This window comes from Gnatocerus cornutus, chromosome 1 (assembly GCF_029298725.1).
Source record: "Gnatocerus cornutus isolate USDA-ARS CGAHR chromosome 1, icGnaCorn1.1, whole genome shotgun sequence".
NCBI classification, from domain to species: domain Eukaryota; kingdom Metazoa; phylum Arthropoda; class Insecta; order Coleoptera; family Tenebrionidae; genus Gnatocerus; species Gnatocerus cornutus.
Window position 1 is genome coordinate 14,151,530 of NC_142233.1, and position 17,836 is coordinate 14,169,365.

Genomic DNA, 17,836 nt, shown 5'->3' on the forward strand with positions numbered 1-17,836 from the left:
CGATAAATCAGTAAAATTTGGACAATTTAATACTTTTGACATATTTAATAACTGTGTTTAATTTCAAAATTATAGAGCAAAAGAAATAAATCCTAGAAATTTTTATTCATCAATACATGAAACTAAAAATTTCAAACACTTTTCGGTAAAATTTGTAATTCTGGTATTTTGAACCATAAATCAATGAAATTTTGACATTGTGATGGTCTTGGCTTTTGTAATAACAGTGCTAACTTTTAAAATTATAGAGCAAGAAAAACAAGTTCTAGAAATTTTTGTGCTTTTGACTAATCAGAAGTGGTCAAAAATTTTCATTGAAACTGTAATTTTGAAATCTTCAACGATAAATCAGTAAAATACGAAAATTTTAATACTTCTGACATATTTAATAATTGTGTTTAATTTCAAAATTATAGAGCAAAGGAAACAACTCCTAGAAATTTTTATCTCTCAGTACATGAAACTAAAAATTTCAAACACTTTTCGGTAAAATTTGTAATTCTGGTATTTTTAACTATAAATCAATGAAATTTTGACATTTTGATGGTTTTGGCTTCTGTAATAACTGTGCCAACTTTTAAAATTATAGAGCAAGAAAAACGAAGTCTAGAAAATTTTGTTGTTTTAGCTAATCAAAAGTACTTAAAATTTTTAATTAAAACCATAATTTTGAAATTTTCAACGGAAAAACAATGAAATTTAGTATTTTGGACATATTTAATTACTATGCTAAAATTTAAAATTATAGAGCAAAGAAGACAAATTTGTATCTAATGTACTACTTACATGAAACTAAATTTTTTTAACATTTTTCGGTAAAATTCGTAATTCTGAAATTTTTGACACTTTGATGGCTTTAGTTTTTGTAATAACTGGGCCAAATTTCAAAATTGTAGAACAAAAAAGACAAGTTTTAAAAATTTTAAATTTTTGTTCTGAGAAATATTTCTAAAATGTTTGTCTATTGCTGTAAAATTTTATAATTTAGTACAGTTAATAAATGATTCAAAAGTAGCAACCTAGCACCTCTAAAATCTTGTAATTTAGAACAGTTACCTAATAATTAAAAAAAAATACGAAAATTTTGAATTTTTTCCATATTACTTTGTAATTTGGTATTATTAACAATAAGTCTATGAAATTTTGATGCTTTTGATGTGTTAAATATAAATTTGCGAAATTTAATAATTACCTATGAAACAAAAGTTCTAGAAATTTTTTTTTCTTTTGGCCAACAATAAGCAAATAAAAAATGTAATTCTAAATTTTTTTTAACTCAGTGAATGAATCCACTCATTTAAGGAAATTAAAAAATATATATATTTTAGAGAAACAAGAGACAATTTAAGACTAAACCAAAGCAAACCAGATATTATAAAAACAATCCAAAAGAAATGATTAATATTTAATTATTATTACAGAATTCAAATGCATTCAAAAGTACAAAGAAAATTTATGAGGTCCAAAGCAAATATTAAGAATTTAAAAATAATCTAAAAAAAATTACCAAGAGTTGGATATTTTAAGAATAATCTGAAAGAAATCTGAATAATATCAGAAGAATCTATGAAGACATAGATAAACAGAATCGAAAAAAAAAAAAAGAATTTGTAGAGAACCTAAAAGAAGAATGGAAAATTCCAAGAACTTGCAAATGAGGAAATCTAAAGAACATTAAAGAAGCAACACCATACGAATTTCATGGCAAGAAAATCGTAAGAACCTGAAAAACTGACAAACTAAATACTAAAAGCCGGTAGGAAATTTATAAGTCTAATCTTAAATAAACAAAAATAAAATACAATTTCAAAAATTTGAAGTGGAATTTTATAAAAAGCTTAGAAATTTAAAAAAGACGACTTGGAATGGCATTTCGGAAATCTCCAATAGATAAACCAAAAATGTAAAAATTGGCAATCCCAAAAAAATAATCTTGCTTTAAATTTTCCTGGAATCTAGAATAGAATTTTTCGAATCTGCTCAGAATTAAGAAAACCGCAAAGTTTTAGATTTGGTAGACAAAGAAATTTTGCAGTATACTTATTTCAGATTAAAATTTCTATTTTCTTCTGAGTGTAATTCAAGGAAAAGCGTCCATTTTTTTGTTTAAACACAGAAAAATCAAATTTTTCCGAATATTTACAGAATTAAAAAACGAATTATTCACTGTTGGCGAACAATTCTATTTCGGAAACTAAAATTATTGCAACTCTAAATTAAAATTTTCATCACATTTTTAAAATTCGCACTGGTGCCCCAAATTCCCCTCTAAAAAAGCCCAAACATGAAATATTGACATCAAACTTCTCCTGCATCGCCTTGACGTGTCTTTAATTCACTTTCATGTCGAAAGAGCCCCGAATTTCGGGGCGCCCGCGACACACAAACCTGCGGTTGGCACTAATACTGTACGCACATTCCACAACTCAAGTTTTTAGACCTCCACTCAATGAAGAATGTCGCCCAGGTCATATCGTAATTTCATAATTTAGCCAAGAGACGCGTCTGGATGTGAAATTTCAGCTGAGGCGTGCCGCCGCAATTAAAAATGGTGGCGACAGAACGCAAATTACGTGTAACTAATGTCTGTTCCGTTGATAAAAATACAAAGAATGCAATTAGGAAAATATCAGAGGAACACTCGTACTCACACGCTCAGCTTATGTCATGTCTCCACTGTGACAGATTGTATATTCGCGTGGTGTGAATACAACCCTTAGCATGCAAATTCGTTTTCAAATATCATAATACGTGCCGCCGCCCTTTCTGAAAAAGTCGAAAAGAAGCGCAGAGCCCGATTCGGTTCGCTCATTAATTAATATCCGGTGAAAACTGGAATTTCACTACCCTTATTTAAAATTCAAAATATTAAGTGTGGATTTAGTAGGTGCGGGTTAATATGCATCGTCGGCATTTTTAATCTCGATGTTAAAGCTAATAAAGTTCGTTCATTAAGAAGTGTGTGTTCTGGAACGTTTTACAGTTTCTGACGTTAAATATAAAATGAGAAAGGAATTACTTTTGTATGAATTTCTGAGGGTTTTAATATTCCTCTGTTCTGGAAAATTTCAAAACTTTTGATATTTCAACTTGACATGTCTTTTATACGTGAACGTCTTGTACATAAAAACACGCTTTCTTGGTCATTATTAAAATGGCGACAAAGCATCGCTCTTTAGGGTTTTTCTAGCTGGAAGTGTGAATAATGTATTTGAAAAGGATATTCGTGGAAAAAGTCTTCAACATAGCAAACAGAAAATCGCAATTGTCAGTTGATTTAATTTTTAAGTTTAATTGGGGTGATATTCAAAGAACTTTTTCAGGGCGAAAGCGTCGCTTAGTGCTTTTGAGTTTTACACCCATCGAAAGAGAAGCTTAAAATCTATCCTCTGATCGCCAGAACAAATAATTTAGAAGAGGTGGACAAAAAACAAAAATTTTTCGAATTTTCTGTTTTTCGAATAAAATCGACCATTGAAGTTTTGATACCTAAGAACAGATTATTAACATAAAAACAATAACGAAAACCGCATTTCTCATCTGAGATATCAAGTCAACGCTACCAGAAGAAAATAGAAATTTTAATTTGAGTTAAAGATTCCAATTGTTTCTAGCAAATCTAAATATTTGCTGTTTTTAATTCTGGGAGAACTAAAAAAATTTTGTTTTTCTGTGTTTAGACAGGAAAATGGTCACTTTTTGTGGAGTTTAAATTTTTTTTCAGAAAAAAATAGAAATTTTAATCCGAGAAAGTAAATTTTCTATTCTACCAAATCTATTTAAATATTTGCTTTATTTTATTATTAAGTTTCTGTGTTTAGATTAACAAAGTTTACAAGAAAATAAACACTTTTCTAAAATCAACGCTCTCAGAAAAAATACAAATTTTAATTTGAGTTAAAGATTCCAATTGTTTCTAGCAAATCTAAATATTCGCTGTATTTTTAATTCAATAAATATTTGGAAAATTCAAAGTTTCTATGCTTAGATTAAAAAAATTTACAAGAAAATAAACACTTTTTCGAAAATCAACGCTCTCAGAAAAATACAAATTTCAATTTGAGTTAAAGATTCCAATTTTTTTCTAGCAAATCTAAATTTTTGCTTATTTTTAATCCTGGGAATACCCGAAAAATTTGTTTTTCTGTGTTTTGACAGAAACTGGTCAATTTTCGTGAAGTCAAAGCTTTCCGATATAATTAGAAATTTTAATTTGAGGTAAGAACTGTAAATTTTCTGCTCCACCTAATCTATAAATACGCAATTTCCTTAATTCTGAAAATATTCGGACAAATTCAATTTTTCTGCTTTTAAACAAAAAAGTCCGCAAGAAAATTGACGCTTTTCTGTTGCATCAACGTTTTCTAAAGAAAAGAAAAATTTTGATTTAAAAACAAGATTGCATTTTTTTTCAACCAAATCTAATATTTTTTTGTTTAAATTCTGTACAAATTTTAAAAATTTAGGTTTTTGTGTTTAAACAGATAAAATCTACCAGAAAATTTTACTTTTGTTGAAATCGACGCTATAATAAAATAAGAATTTTTATTTTGACCCAGAAGCTTCAAAATAATGTTTCCACCAAATCTAAAAATTCACTTTTTTCTTAATTCTATATTATAGTTGGAATATTTGGTTTTTCTGAGTTTATACATGGACATTTTTCTTGAAATCAATGCTCGCAGAAAAAATAGAAATTTTAAATATAAAGATTCTATTTTTTTTCCACAAAATCTAAAAATGTTGTGCCTTTTTTAATCCTGCAAAAATTCGGAAAATCTAATGTGTAAACAGAAGAAAACCACAAGAAAATGTTGACTTTTCCTGAAATCACTCCTCTCAGGAGACGATAGAAATTTTAATTTTAGATACATATTTCAATTTTTCTCAATTTTGAAAATTTTTGAAAAATTCAATATTTTTGTGTTTGGACAGAAGAAATCTAAAACAAATTTTTCGTGGAACAAACATCCTCAGAAAGAATTAAAAATTTTAATTTCATGAAACATGCTCAAAATTTCTCTTCCAACAAATAAAGAAAATTCGCTTTTCTCTTAATCTTGTGAATAACCAAAAAATTTTGGTTTTTTATCATTAGACCAAAAAATTACAAAAAAATATACGCCTTTCCTAAAATCAACGCTCTCAGAAGAAAATTGAAATTTACTTTTATATAAGAATTCCAATTTTTTTTCACCAATTCTAAAAATTCGCTCTTTTCTTAATCCTGTAATTATTTTAAAAAAATTCCAAGTTTCTGTGTTTACATAATGAAAATATCTAAAAAAATACAATTTTTTTCCGAAATCATCGGAAGAAACTACATATTTTGAGAATAAGAATTTATGTTATATTTATATATTTTATTAGGAGAATTTCAATTTTTTTTTTCGCCACATATTTAAAAACTCATTCTTTTTTTAATTCTGTGAGCACTCGGAAAATGTCTTGTGTTTAGACAGGAAAAATCTACAACAAAATTGACACTTTTCCTGGAATTAACGCTCTCAGAAGAAAATGGAAACTTTAATTCTAGATAAAGACTGCAAATTTTCTGTTTCACCAAATCTGAAAATTCCATGTTTCCTTAATTCTGTAAATATTCGAAAAATTCAAAGTTTTGGTGTTTAGGTTAACAAAATTTACAAGAAAATAAACATTTTTTCTAAAATCAACGCGCTCAGAAAAAATACAAATTTTAATTTGAGTTAAAGATTCCAATTTTTTCTAGCAAATCTAAATATTTGCTGTTTTTAATTCTGGGAGTACTAAAAAAAATTTGTTTTTTTGTGTTTAGACAGGAAAATGGTCACTTTTTGTGGAGTTAAAGTTTTTTCAGAAATAAATAGAAATTTTAATCCGAGAAAGCAAATTTTCTATTCTACCAAATCTAAATATTCGCTGTATTTTTAATTCAATAAATATTTGGAAAATTCAAAGTTTCTATGTTTAGATTAAAAAAATTTACAAGAAAATAAACACTTTTTCGAAAATCAACGCTCTCAGAAAAAATACAAATTTCAATTTGAGTTAAAGATTCCAATTTTTTTCTAGCAAATCTAAATATTTGCTTATTTTTAATCCTGGGAATACCCGAAAAATTTTGTTTTTCTGTGTTTAGACAGACAGAAACTGCTCAATTTTCGTGAAGTCAAAGCTTTCAGAAATAAATAGAAATTTTTTGAATAGAATAAATAGAAACTGCAAATTTTTTGCTCCACCTAATCTATAAATACGCAATTTCCTTAATTCTGTCAATATTCAGACAAATTCAATTTTTCTGGTTTTAAACAAAAAAATCCGCAAGAAAATTGAAGCTTTTCTGTTGCATCAGCGTTTTTTTTTTTAATTAAAAATTTTGATTTAAAAACAAAATTGCATTTTTTTCCAACCTGATCTAATTTTATTTTGTTTAAATTTTATAGAAATTCTAAAAATTTAGGCTTTTTGTGTTTAAAGATAAAAAATCTACCAGAAAATAAACACTTTTGTTGAAATCGACGCCATAATAAAATAAGAATTATTATTTTGACCCAGAAGCTTCAAAATAATGTTTCCACCAAATCTAAAAATTCACTTTTTTCTTAATTCTTTATTATAGTTTGGAAGAATATTTGGTTTTTCTGGGTTTAATAAGCAGAAATGTACAAGAAAATAGACATTTTTCTTGGAATCAATGCTCGCAGAAAAAAATAGAAATTTTAAATAGATGAAGATAAGGATTCTAATTTATTTTTCCACAAAATCCAAACATTTTGTGATTTTCTTAATCCTGTAAAAATTCGGAAAATCTAATGTTTCTGTGTGTTAACAGAGGAAAACCACAAGAAAATGTTGACTTTTCTAAAATGGACCCTCTCAGAAGACGATAGAAATTTTAAATTTAGATAGGTATTATATTATTTTAATTTTGTACATATTTGAAAAATTCAATATTTTTCTGTTTAGAGAGAAGAAATCTAGAACAAATTTTTCCTGGAATGAACATTCTCAAAATGAATTAAATATTTTAGTTTCATAAAACATGCTCAAAATTTCTCTTCCAACAAATAAAGAAAATTCGCTTTTTTCTTAATCTTGTAAATAAACAAAAATTTTGTTTTCTTATTATTAGACAAATAATTACAAAAAATAGACGTTTTTTTTTAAATCAACGATCTCAGAAGAAAATTGAATTTAAATTTTATATAAAGATTTAATTTTTTTTCACCAGTTCTAAAAAAAAATTGAATTTAAATTTTAGATAAAGATTTAATTTTTTTTCACCAATTCTAAAAATTTGCTTTTTTCTTAATATTGTATTTATTTTGAAAAATTCTGGGTTTACATAATAAAAATATCTAAGAAAATATATTTTTTTCCCGAAATCAAGGCACTCGGAAGAAACTACATATTTTTGAGAATGAGAATTTATGTTATATTTATATATTTTATTATGAGAATTTATTTTTTTTTTCACCACATATTTAAAAATTCATTCTTATTTTAATTCTGTGAGCACTCGGAAAATATTGTTATCTTGTGTTTAAACAGAGAAAATCTACAACAAAATTGACACTTTTCCAGGAATTAACGCTCTCAGAAGAAAATAGAAACTTTAATTCGAGATAAAAACTGCAAATTTTCTGTTTCACCAAATCTAAAAATTCCATGTTTCCTTAATTCTGTGAATATTTAGAAAATTTAATTCTGTTTGAAAAAAAGAAATTCTCAAGAATGGAATTTTATTGAATAAACGCTTTCAAAAGAAAATAAAAATCTTAATTCGCAAATTTTCTGTTTAACCAAATTTGAAAATTTGCTGTTTTCTTAATTCTATGAAATATTCAAAAAATTCAAAGTCTCAGTGTTTAGAAAAAGGAAATCTTCAAAAAATAAATACTAAGGTCTACAAATTTTCTCATCCACCAAATTCAAGAATTTCCTCTTATTCAGTTTTGTATTTGGAAAAAGTTTTTAAAAAATATACACTTTTCCTAAAATTAACGTCCTCAAAATTTTTTAAAATTTTAAGTTGAAATAAAAGTTTTTTTTTTGTACAAATCTAAAAATTCGTATTTTTCTTAATTTTGTAAACATTCAGAAAATTCAAAGTTTCTAAGTTTCTAAGTTTTCAAAGAGGAAATCAACGAGAAACCGGCCACTCTTTCTTAAATCAACGCTTTCAGAAAAAAATAGAAATTTAAATGTAACATAGAATCTCCAAAATTTCGTTTCCATTAAATATAAAAATTGACTTTATTCTAAATCATGCAAAATTGTGAAAAATCCAGTGCCTTTGTGTTTAGACAGAAAAAGCTTTCTATAAAATTGACACTTTTCCTATAAACCAGGCTCTCAGTAAAAAAATAAAATTGTAATTTTCAGATAGGGACACCAAAATTTCTTGTGAAAATTGGAAATTCTAGTGTTTCTGTGTTAAAATACCAAAAAAATAGATTCTTTTGTTAGACGTAACGTCTTAAAAAACCCAAAATTTTAGTTGCAGATAATATGCTCAAAATTTCTCTTTCAACAAATAAAAAAATCTATTTTCTTCATTGAACAAATTTTGTGTTTCCTAAAATGCACCCTCTCAGAGAAAATTACAAATTTGAAATAACAAAGAATGTTCCTCTTATCTTAAAAAGTCGCTTTCAAATCTTAAGAATAGGGAAAGTTGAAAATTGTAAGTTGAGCTTGAAATGTGAGCTACATTTTTCCCATTGCCGAGACCCTTTATATTCAATTTTAGAACGACAACTGAAGTGATAAAATTCCTATTTAGCCCATTCTGTCGGATTTAGCCACCAAATAAAACTTTCACTACAGTCGTAACAATTTGCATTCGTTTTGCCAAAAAAAATTAAAACAATAATAATCTCCCAGGATAACTTCGCAGGTGTGAGCTTCACTTCAACCTCCATCATTTAACCAAGCGAACCGCTCGGCTCGTAGGCGTTTATAATTCCCAAAAAATTAATAATTCACTCCGTTTATTATTCCTCTTGTTAATTTCAGCAGGAAATCGCAAATTACATAAACACTTTCCCAAATAAATCATCCATGTTTACCACACGTCACTTTTGAAAAAATGTCAAAGTTGAAGGAACTAGACAACCGATACGTCTCTTTTTCAAGGTTTGGATATGAAAAATTCATTCTCATTCATCGTCCACCTACTTGGCAGGTGTGATCCTCCTTCCTTTATACGATTTTAATTGTGTTTGCCCATTACATAATCTGGTTTGTTAAAAGCATTCCATCAAGTTTTTATTACTCGACGAAGTGGTTATTCGACCGAACAAGTTGTTTGATGTGTACTCAAATCATTGCAAAAGTAAACGCAAATGCAGAAAAAGTTTCAATTCGGTGTAAAAGTTTCTCTCAATTTGCATTAAGATAACATGGGCGCCAAAATTAGAGAGACGAACCGATTAAACGTAAAAATTGTTTTTTATTGTGCGTTTCGAAAGGAAATCTGCATGTTTCATGCAGCAGATTTTCCAAGAATTAATTATAATTAAATCATGACATAAGGTGAAGGTCGGAATTAATGTTAATTCACATGTGTGTATTTACTGTCGTTTAAAACTTTATTGTAATGATTAATGAATCGTCGGACATATTTATTAAAATTAAAATAAGTTTTGCAACTTTATGGGTAAAATTTTTGATGCGATCTGACATTTACTTTTATTTTATTTATTGTTATGTCTTTTACCAAATATAATCAGTGATTTATGGGTTTTGAAACCTCAAAGTCGAATTTTGCTCCCACGAACACAAATTGTAAAAACGCAGATTAAATTTTTAGTTCAAGATTAAAAGTGCAGAAAAAAATTTTTAGTTTGAGATTAAATATAATCCGAGATTAAAATTTAGTTCTAAGTTATAGCAAGGACTTAATCCCAGATTATACGGTATACTCTGAAACTATTTTCATTTATTTTCTTTGATTTTTTTTGTTATTTTTTGTACTATTAATCATCGTGTTTCTTTTTATCTCATTTACTTTTCATTTACTTGCTATTTATTCACTTATTTATTTCTTTGACTACTTTACTTTTTGTTTGCTCACTTTACTAACTCCAATAAGTACTTCCTAAAAAATATTTAAAAATAAACTCAACAGTAAAAGATGCCTTTATATGTTTGTATTAATAACGCACTGAATTTACGGCCATTTGAACGTTTTCAAAAGAAAAAATACAAATTTTAATTTGAGTTAAAGATTCCAATTTTTCCAGCAAATCTAAATATTTGCTGTTTTTAATTCTGGGAGTACTAAAAAAAAATTTCTTTTTCTGTGTTTAGACAGAAAAATGGTCACTTATTGTGGACTTAAAGTTTTCAGAAATAAATAGAAATTTTAATTTGAGGTAAGAACTGCAAAATTTTCTGCTCCACCTAATCTATAAATACGCAATTTCCTTAATTCTGTAAATATTCGGACAAATTCAATTTTTCTGCATTTAGACAAAAAAATCCGCAAGAATATTGACGCTTTCCTATTGCATCAACGTTTTCTAAAAAAAATAAAAATTTTGATTTAAAACAAAATTGCATTTTTTTCAACCTTATCTAATTTATTTTTTGTTTAAATTTTGTAGAAATTTTAAAAATTTCGTTTTTTTTGTGTTTAAACATAAAAAATCTACCAAAAAAATGAACACTTTTGTTAAAATTGACGCCATAATAAAATACGAATTTTTAATTTGACCTAGAAGCTTCAAAATAATGTTTCCACCAAATCTAAAAATTATTTTTTTTCTTAATTCTTATGTTATAGTTGGAATATTTGGTTTTTCTGGGTTTACACAGCGGAAATATACAAGAAAATTGACATTTTTCTTGAAATCAATGCTCGCAGAAAAAAAAGAAATTTTAAATACATGAAAATAAGGATTCCAATTTTTTTTCGGCAAAATCTAGAAATTTTGTGCTTTTTTTAATCCTGTAAAAATTCGGAAAATCTAATCTTGCTGTGTGTAAACAAAGGAAAACCGCAAGAAAATGAAGACTTTTCCTGAAATCAACACTTTCAGAAGATGATAGAAATTTTAATTTTAGAGAGATATTTTAATTTTTCTCAGTTTTGTAAATATTTGAAAACTTCATTATTTTTGTTTTAGACAGAAGAAATCTAGAACAATTTTTCCTGGAATGAACATCCTCAAAAAGAATTAAAAATTTTAGTTTCATAAAACATGCTCAAAATTTCTCTTTAAACAAATAAAGAAAATTTGCTCTTACTCTCGTAAATAAACGAAAAATTTTGTTTTTCTATCATTAGACAAAAGATTACAAAAAATTGAAATTGAAATTAAATTAATGTTAATTCACATGTGTGTGTCGTTTAAAACTTTATTGTAATGTTTAATAAATCGTCAGACATATTTATTAAAATTAAAATAAGTTTTGCAACTTTATTGATAAAATTTTTGATGAGATCTGACATTTACTTTTATTTTATTTATTGTTATGTCTTTTACCAAATATAATCAGTGATTTATGGGATTTGAAACCTCAAAATCGAATTTTGCTCCCACGAACACAGATTGTAAAAACGCAGATTAAATTTTTAGTTCAAGATTAAAAGTGCAGAAAAAAATTTTTAGTTTGAGATTAAATATAATCCGAGATTAAAATTTAGTTCTAAGTTATAGCAAGGACTTAATCCCAGATTAAACGGTATACTCTGAAACTAAATTAGTATCCGCTTAATTTTCTTCATTTTCATTTATTTTCTTTGATTTTTTTTTGTTATTTTTTGTACTATTAATCATCGTGTTTTTTTTATCTCATTTACTTTTCATTTACTTGCTATTTATTCACTTATTTATTTCTTTGACTACTCTACTTTTTGTTTGCTCACTTTATTAACTCCAATAAGTACTTCCTAAAAAGTATCTAAAAATAAACTCAACAATAAAAAGTGCCTTTATAAGTTTGTATAAATAACGCACTGAATTTACGGCCATTTGAACGTTTTTAGTATCGACCAGTTCATGATGATCAAATCAAGAATTAATTGAAATTACTTTAAAATGACATTATAATTTTACTCGCTGCCACTCGTACGATAAAATTCACTCATCTCGTAATCCTTTGCTTTATGAACTAGTTTCATAAATTTACTAATATAAAATGTAATTATGACCCTGAATTGGTCTCGAGTTATGGTGCTATAATCGTAAAGTTGTGTTTATGAAACATGCATCAAATATGCAAAAATGCAAAATGGTTGCATTATAAATGACCCCAAAAATAACCCCTAAAAATTTACATTGGTTAATTTCTAGGTTAATTATTGGTGTTCGCTTAATGCAGAATTTTACGTAGAATCCAAAAGTGTGCTAATTTTGATCGTACGTCAACAAATAACTGAGATATGTCCGATTAAAATTTCGGTTTTTCTGAAAATTCGCTCTAGATTTTTCGGAATTAGCAATCTTTTTTGGTTGATTTCACGATTGTTTATGAAGCAAACTTAAATTCTCTTTAACGCAGAATTTCATGCAGATTCCATATTTATGTTCAAAATGCACGTACGACAACAAATTACAGAGTTATAAATTAATAAAGTTTTAGACAGTTGGTTTTTATTTTCAAAATTTTCAGTTTTTGACTAAACCTATGTAATAAACATACATTGGTCGATATCTCGCTTAATTTTGGAGCAAAGTTAACTTGTGAATACTCATTTTATGCTGAATTTCATGAAGATTTAAAAACTACTAATTTTTTCCGTACGATAACAAATAGCTGACATATGGTCGATTAAATTATCGCATACCTAGTAAATTTTTAAAGACGAAATTTTCAATGCTCAATATCTGCGAGACTACGAAACATAGAAACATGCGATTTTCGCTATCGTTTTCCTTGCAATTTTGTTGCTAAATTTGCTCTCACATATTTAAAATTTAATAGTCATTTTTTTCGGAAAAATTTTCTCTGAGATGGTGCATTTTAGGAAACCCAAAATTTGTTCAAATACTTCAAAAATGAAAAAAATAATTTTTTTTTATTTGTTGAAAGAGAAATTTTGAGCATATTATCTATCTACAACTAAAATTTTGTTCTTTTTTCTAAAGATGTTAAGTCTAACAAAAGGATCCATTTTTTCAGTATCTTAACACAGAAACACTAGAGATTCCAATTTTCACAAGACACTAAGGAAATTTTTAAGTTTTAAAAATTAAAATTTAATTATTTTCCTGAGAGTCTGGTTTGTACGAAAAGTGTCAATTTTCTGGAAAGCTTTTTCTATCTAAACACAAACGCACTGGATTTTTCAAAATTTTGCATGATTTAGAAAAAAGTCAATTTTTAGATTTAATGGAAACGAAATTTTGGAGTTTCTATCTTACATTTAAATTTCTTTTTTCTTCTGACAGCGTTGATTTAAGAAAAAGTAACTAGTTTCTCTTAAAAACTTTAAAACTTTGAATTTTTCGAATGTGGATAGAATTAAGAAAAATACGAATTTTTAGATTTGTACAAAAAAAATAATTTTTATCTCAACTTAAAATTTTAAATGTCTTTTGAGGGCGTCAATTTTAGGAAAAGTGTTTTTTTAAAGATTTTTTTTCAAATACAAAAACTGAATAATTGAAAATCGAATTCTTGAATTTGGTGGAAGAAAAAATTTGTAGTCATTTAATTTTTTTTCACCCAGAATCCAAAACTGCTCAAAATTTACATACGTCAACAAATAACAACAAAGTTATAGTCGATTAAAAGTTAAGACAAACTTAAATAGAGTAGGCACTCATTTGGCGCAGATTTTGCGCAGATATCATGTATGAAATATTAAAACTTAGAGAATCCCAAGAATTTGAAATGTTAAAAAAATGATCTAAGCAATAATTGCCCACTAAAAATCCAAACACAATTTAATCTGAAAACTCGAGTAGAATAAAAAACAAAAAATAAAAAATAAACAAAACATCTAAAAAATAAAAATATTGAAATCCAAAACTTGATAAGTTGAAAAACTTTAAACTTGCAGACTTTTCAAATCAGAAAATAAGCCCATAAACCCTAAAGATTTACAAGCCGGAAATACAGTAAACTGAAACTTGAAGAAACAGAAATAACGAGTTTGATAAAAAACGTATTAAAACACAAGTTCAAGAAAGATAGGTCTTATAACACGAGTTTTTTATGCTATTTTTTCTAACTTGCCGATTAGGTATATTTTCGAAATTGTGCTATAAAAAATTGAGTTTTTTGTTTTTTGACTGCCCCTCGTAAACTATTTGTCTTAGAGTCCTGAAATTTGACCTGATAATAGATTTAGAGCTACTCTTTTAATTGGTATCAAGTGAAAAAAACAATGTTATTGCCCTAAAAAAAATCCCTAAAAGTGCCATTAACAAAATTTTCTGAAAACCTATTTCGGACGATATCAAGTGCAATTAGGGCTCAAAATTAAGTTATTGTAGCTTATTTTACCCAGAATGTTACGCTGAATTCAACTCCATGCTCAAAATTGACGTACGTCAAAAAATTTAGACTGAGTTTTGATCGATTAAAATTTTGTTTTTCTCGCATTTTGTTTACTAAGAATTTGCCTTCAATTTCCAGAATTCGGAAATTTTTTTTAGTCTATATCTTGCTTATTTATGTAGCAAACTTAGATTATTGCTACTCATTTAACGCAGAATTTTATGGAGAATCCAAATATGTGTTCAAAATCCACAAATTACTACAAATACCTAAATTATAGTTTACTAAAATTTTATAAAATTGGTTTTTATTTTTCAAAATTTTTAATGCTTGATATCTCCTAAACTACGACAAATGGAAAAGCAGTTTTTGTCATAATTTTTTTCGCCTCTTTGTTGCTTAGAATCCGGTTTTAAATATCGAAAATTTGATAGTTTTTTCGTCAAAAAAAATTCGGGTTCAAAGAAAATATTTTTTTTTGTTTTTTTGACAGTTTCTTGTAAAGTACGTGTTCTATTGATTCGAAATTTAGTCATATTTGATGATAAATCTTGAGCCGCTCTTTCGATTGATGTGTAACACAAGGGTATTAAACGTCGATTTCGCTGTGAAAAAAGCTGTGCTAGAAACCTATTCTGATCAATTTCTAGTTTATTTTAAAAGCAAATTTCTATTATTAAGACGCATGTCACGCAGAAATTCACGCGGAATTCAAAACTGCTCAAAATTTACATACGTTAACAAATAACAACTAAGTTATAGTCGATTAAAAGTTCGGGCAAACTTAAGTTGTAGGGTAGGCACTCATTTTACGCAGAATTTCATGCAAATTTCATGTATGAAATTTTAAAAGTTAGAGAATTCCAAGAATTTGAAATGTTAAAAAAATAATCTAAGCAATAATTGTAGACTAAAAATAAAAACATAATTTAATCTGAAAACTGAAAAATGAAAAAAAAAAATAAAAAAAAACAAAATATCTAAAAAATAAAAATATTGAAAAAAATTTTGAAAACCAAAACTTGATATGTTGGACAACTGTAAAATCAGAAAATAAGCTCAAAAACCAAAAAAAAGTACAACCCGGAAATACAGAAAACTGAAACTTGAAGAAATAGAAAAAAACGAGTTTGATAAAACACGTATTAAAAGACAAGTTCAAGAAAGAGCGTCTTTTTAGGTCTTATAACACAAGTTTTTTATGCTATTTTTCCTAACTTGTGGATTAAATAGCAAAGCTATTATCGCACTTGGTGTGAAAACAGTTCGTTAAGCACCCAAAGCAAATGCGCAAATAGCTCTATTACCACACCATATTAAGAAAACTATTTAGTACACTCCGATAAATTAAAGAAAAATACAGAAAACATTATGAGCTCTTTATAAATAAAAATAAAAAAACGTACCTTTGCTTTTCATAAAAATTCTCATAGAGCACATTTCAATTAAAAACAAATACAAACAAAAAATCAAACTCTAATATTGATCTCGCTCTCACAAAACAAAAATATCTCCAGATTCTAAAAACACCAAAGTAATTGCAGCTTTCTCGCATTTTCAAAACGAAAACTTATTTTTCAGTTCGTTCGCTGCAATTTCATATTTGAAATTATTAAATTTATCCGACTCAATAGTCTCTACTCCTAATTCATACAAAAGTTCATCTCAGTCACGAACAGAACTATTTATTTAGCCAATTAAACTAAAACAAGACGTTGCATCACATCCCTACTAATTTCCGATACAAATAAATGCCCCAGCGATGCACTAAAAGTGAATTGTGCTCAATAATTAACTTTCATTTATATTTGATTAACTAAATTATTCAAAGAGTATCGAGTATTTAATGATAGAACGTCCAGTCACTTGTCCTGCTGGAAGCCTCTTCCGGAAGGACCGTTGGACATCACAGCTTTGTCCTGCTGGAAGGACGTTTATTTTCAAACCGCGTGGTCCTGCTGGCAGGACGCATTAGGCTTCCGGCAGTACTCGCATATTTTCCAAAGGCGTAGAACCCCGGTTTTATATGAGGTACTCATAATAAACATAAAATAATTATCAGAGAAAAAATGAGATACATGCCAACACAAAACATTTATTAAGAAAAATCAACAAATAAAGTGAATATGCCTATATAGGAAGGGTTTCACTATTTATTTGGTATAGTGTTGACAATATGGTAACTAAAGCAATCTCGACCTGTGGTTGGGGCACACAAAACATAGTTACATCGCTTGCAAAAATAACTTGATTTTCTTTGGATTTTTTTAATTCGTGAACACACTACACATTTTCTTTGAACTCTTTGTTTCTCTGAGTTGGCGCTTAATGCTTCCAAAACATGTGGTTGCTGTTGTTGTTGCTGTCCTTGGCTTTGCTGTTGCTGCTGATTCTGAGGGCGGTTGTTTTGAGTCGTAGGTTCATCTGCATTCCAATCATGTGTTAGCAATTGATATGCTAAATTTTTTGTAAAGTTTGCATGAGTTATTTTATTGCGTTCATTGAAATATTTAAAAGCAAGATAAGCATTTGTTTCTATTATTCCAAATATAGAACCGAACATTCTGTGTCTCCAGTTCTGTGTATGCCAGACTTCCTCTAAGGCTAATCCCGATTGGCGCAAATGATTGTGAGTATCAATAGAAGGGGCTCCATCAAAATATTCTTCTACCATTTTATTTCTCTTGACTTCGTAAGTGTATTTATTCCCTTGGTCATTTACTCGATTTTTTTTCGCAGGAACTCCCTGTAACGTCGTTCCGCATGATCCCACGAAAGTATGTATTTTTTTATCGCGCCAAGCGCAGCTAATAATATTCAAATCTCTATTAGTAGCTCCTATAGTTGTCTGAGCAGCTACTATTCCACCTCGTTCTTCGGGACATCGTCTTTTTAATTCATTCATGGGGAATTGTTTGGTGGCAGTTTTTACAATGCCTATAAAATATAACCCTTGTTCATACAACTGTTGGGTAGCTTTTACTGAAGCAAACCAAGAATCTGCAATGATAATTCTGCCTGACCCATGCCAGGGCTCTGTCAATCGCAATAGCGTGGCTGTTCCAGCCCCCAATTCACGTTGCCATTTTTTTGTACTCATGATATTTTTGCCCTCATTAATTTCTAAGCGTAACATGATATTACTTTGGACGTCAGATAAAATTTTCACCTCGCAGCCTACACCTTTGGGTTTTCTCTTAATTTTAATTACAGATGGCATTCCATCAAGGTCATGGTTTCCGCGGCCATACCAAGCAAACATAGACTCATCAACGCAGATTTTATAGCCTGGCGAAATCACATCGTTCCATTTTTGATGAAGCATGTCAATTAACACTTGAACACATTTCCATCGGTCATTTGCTGCATTGGTGTCTTCCACAGAGAATGCTAAATTTTG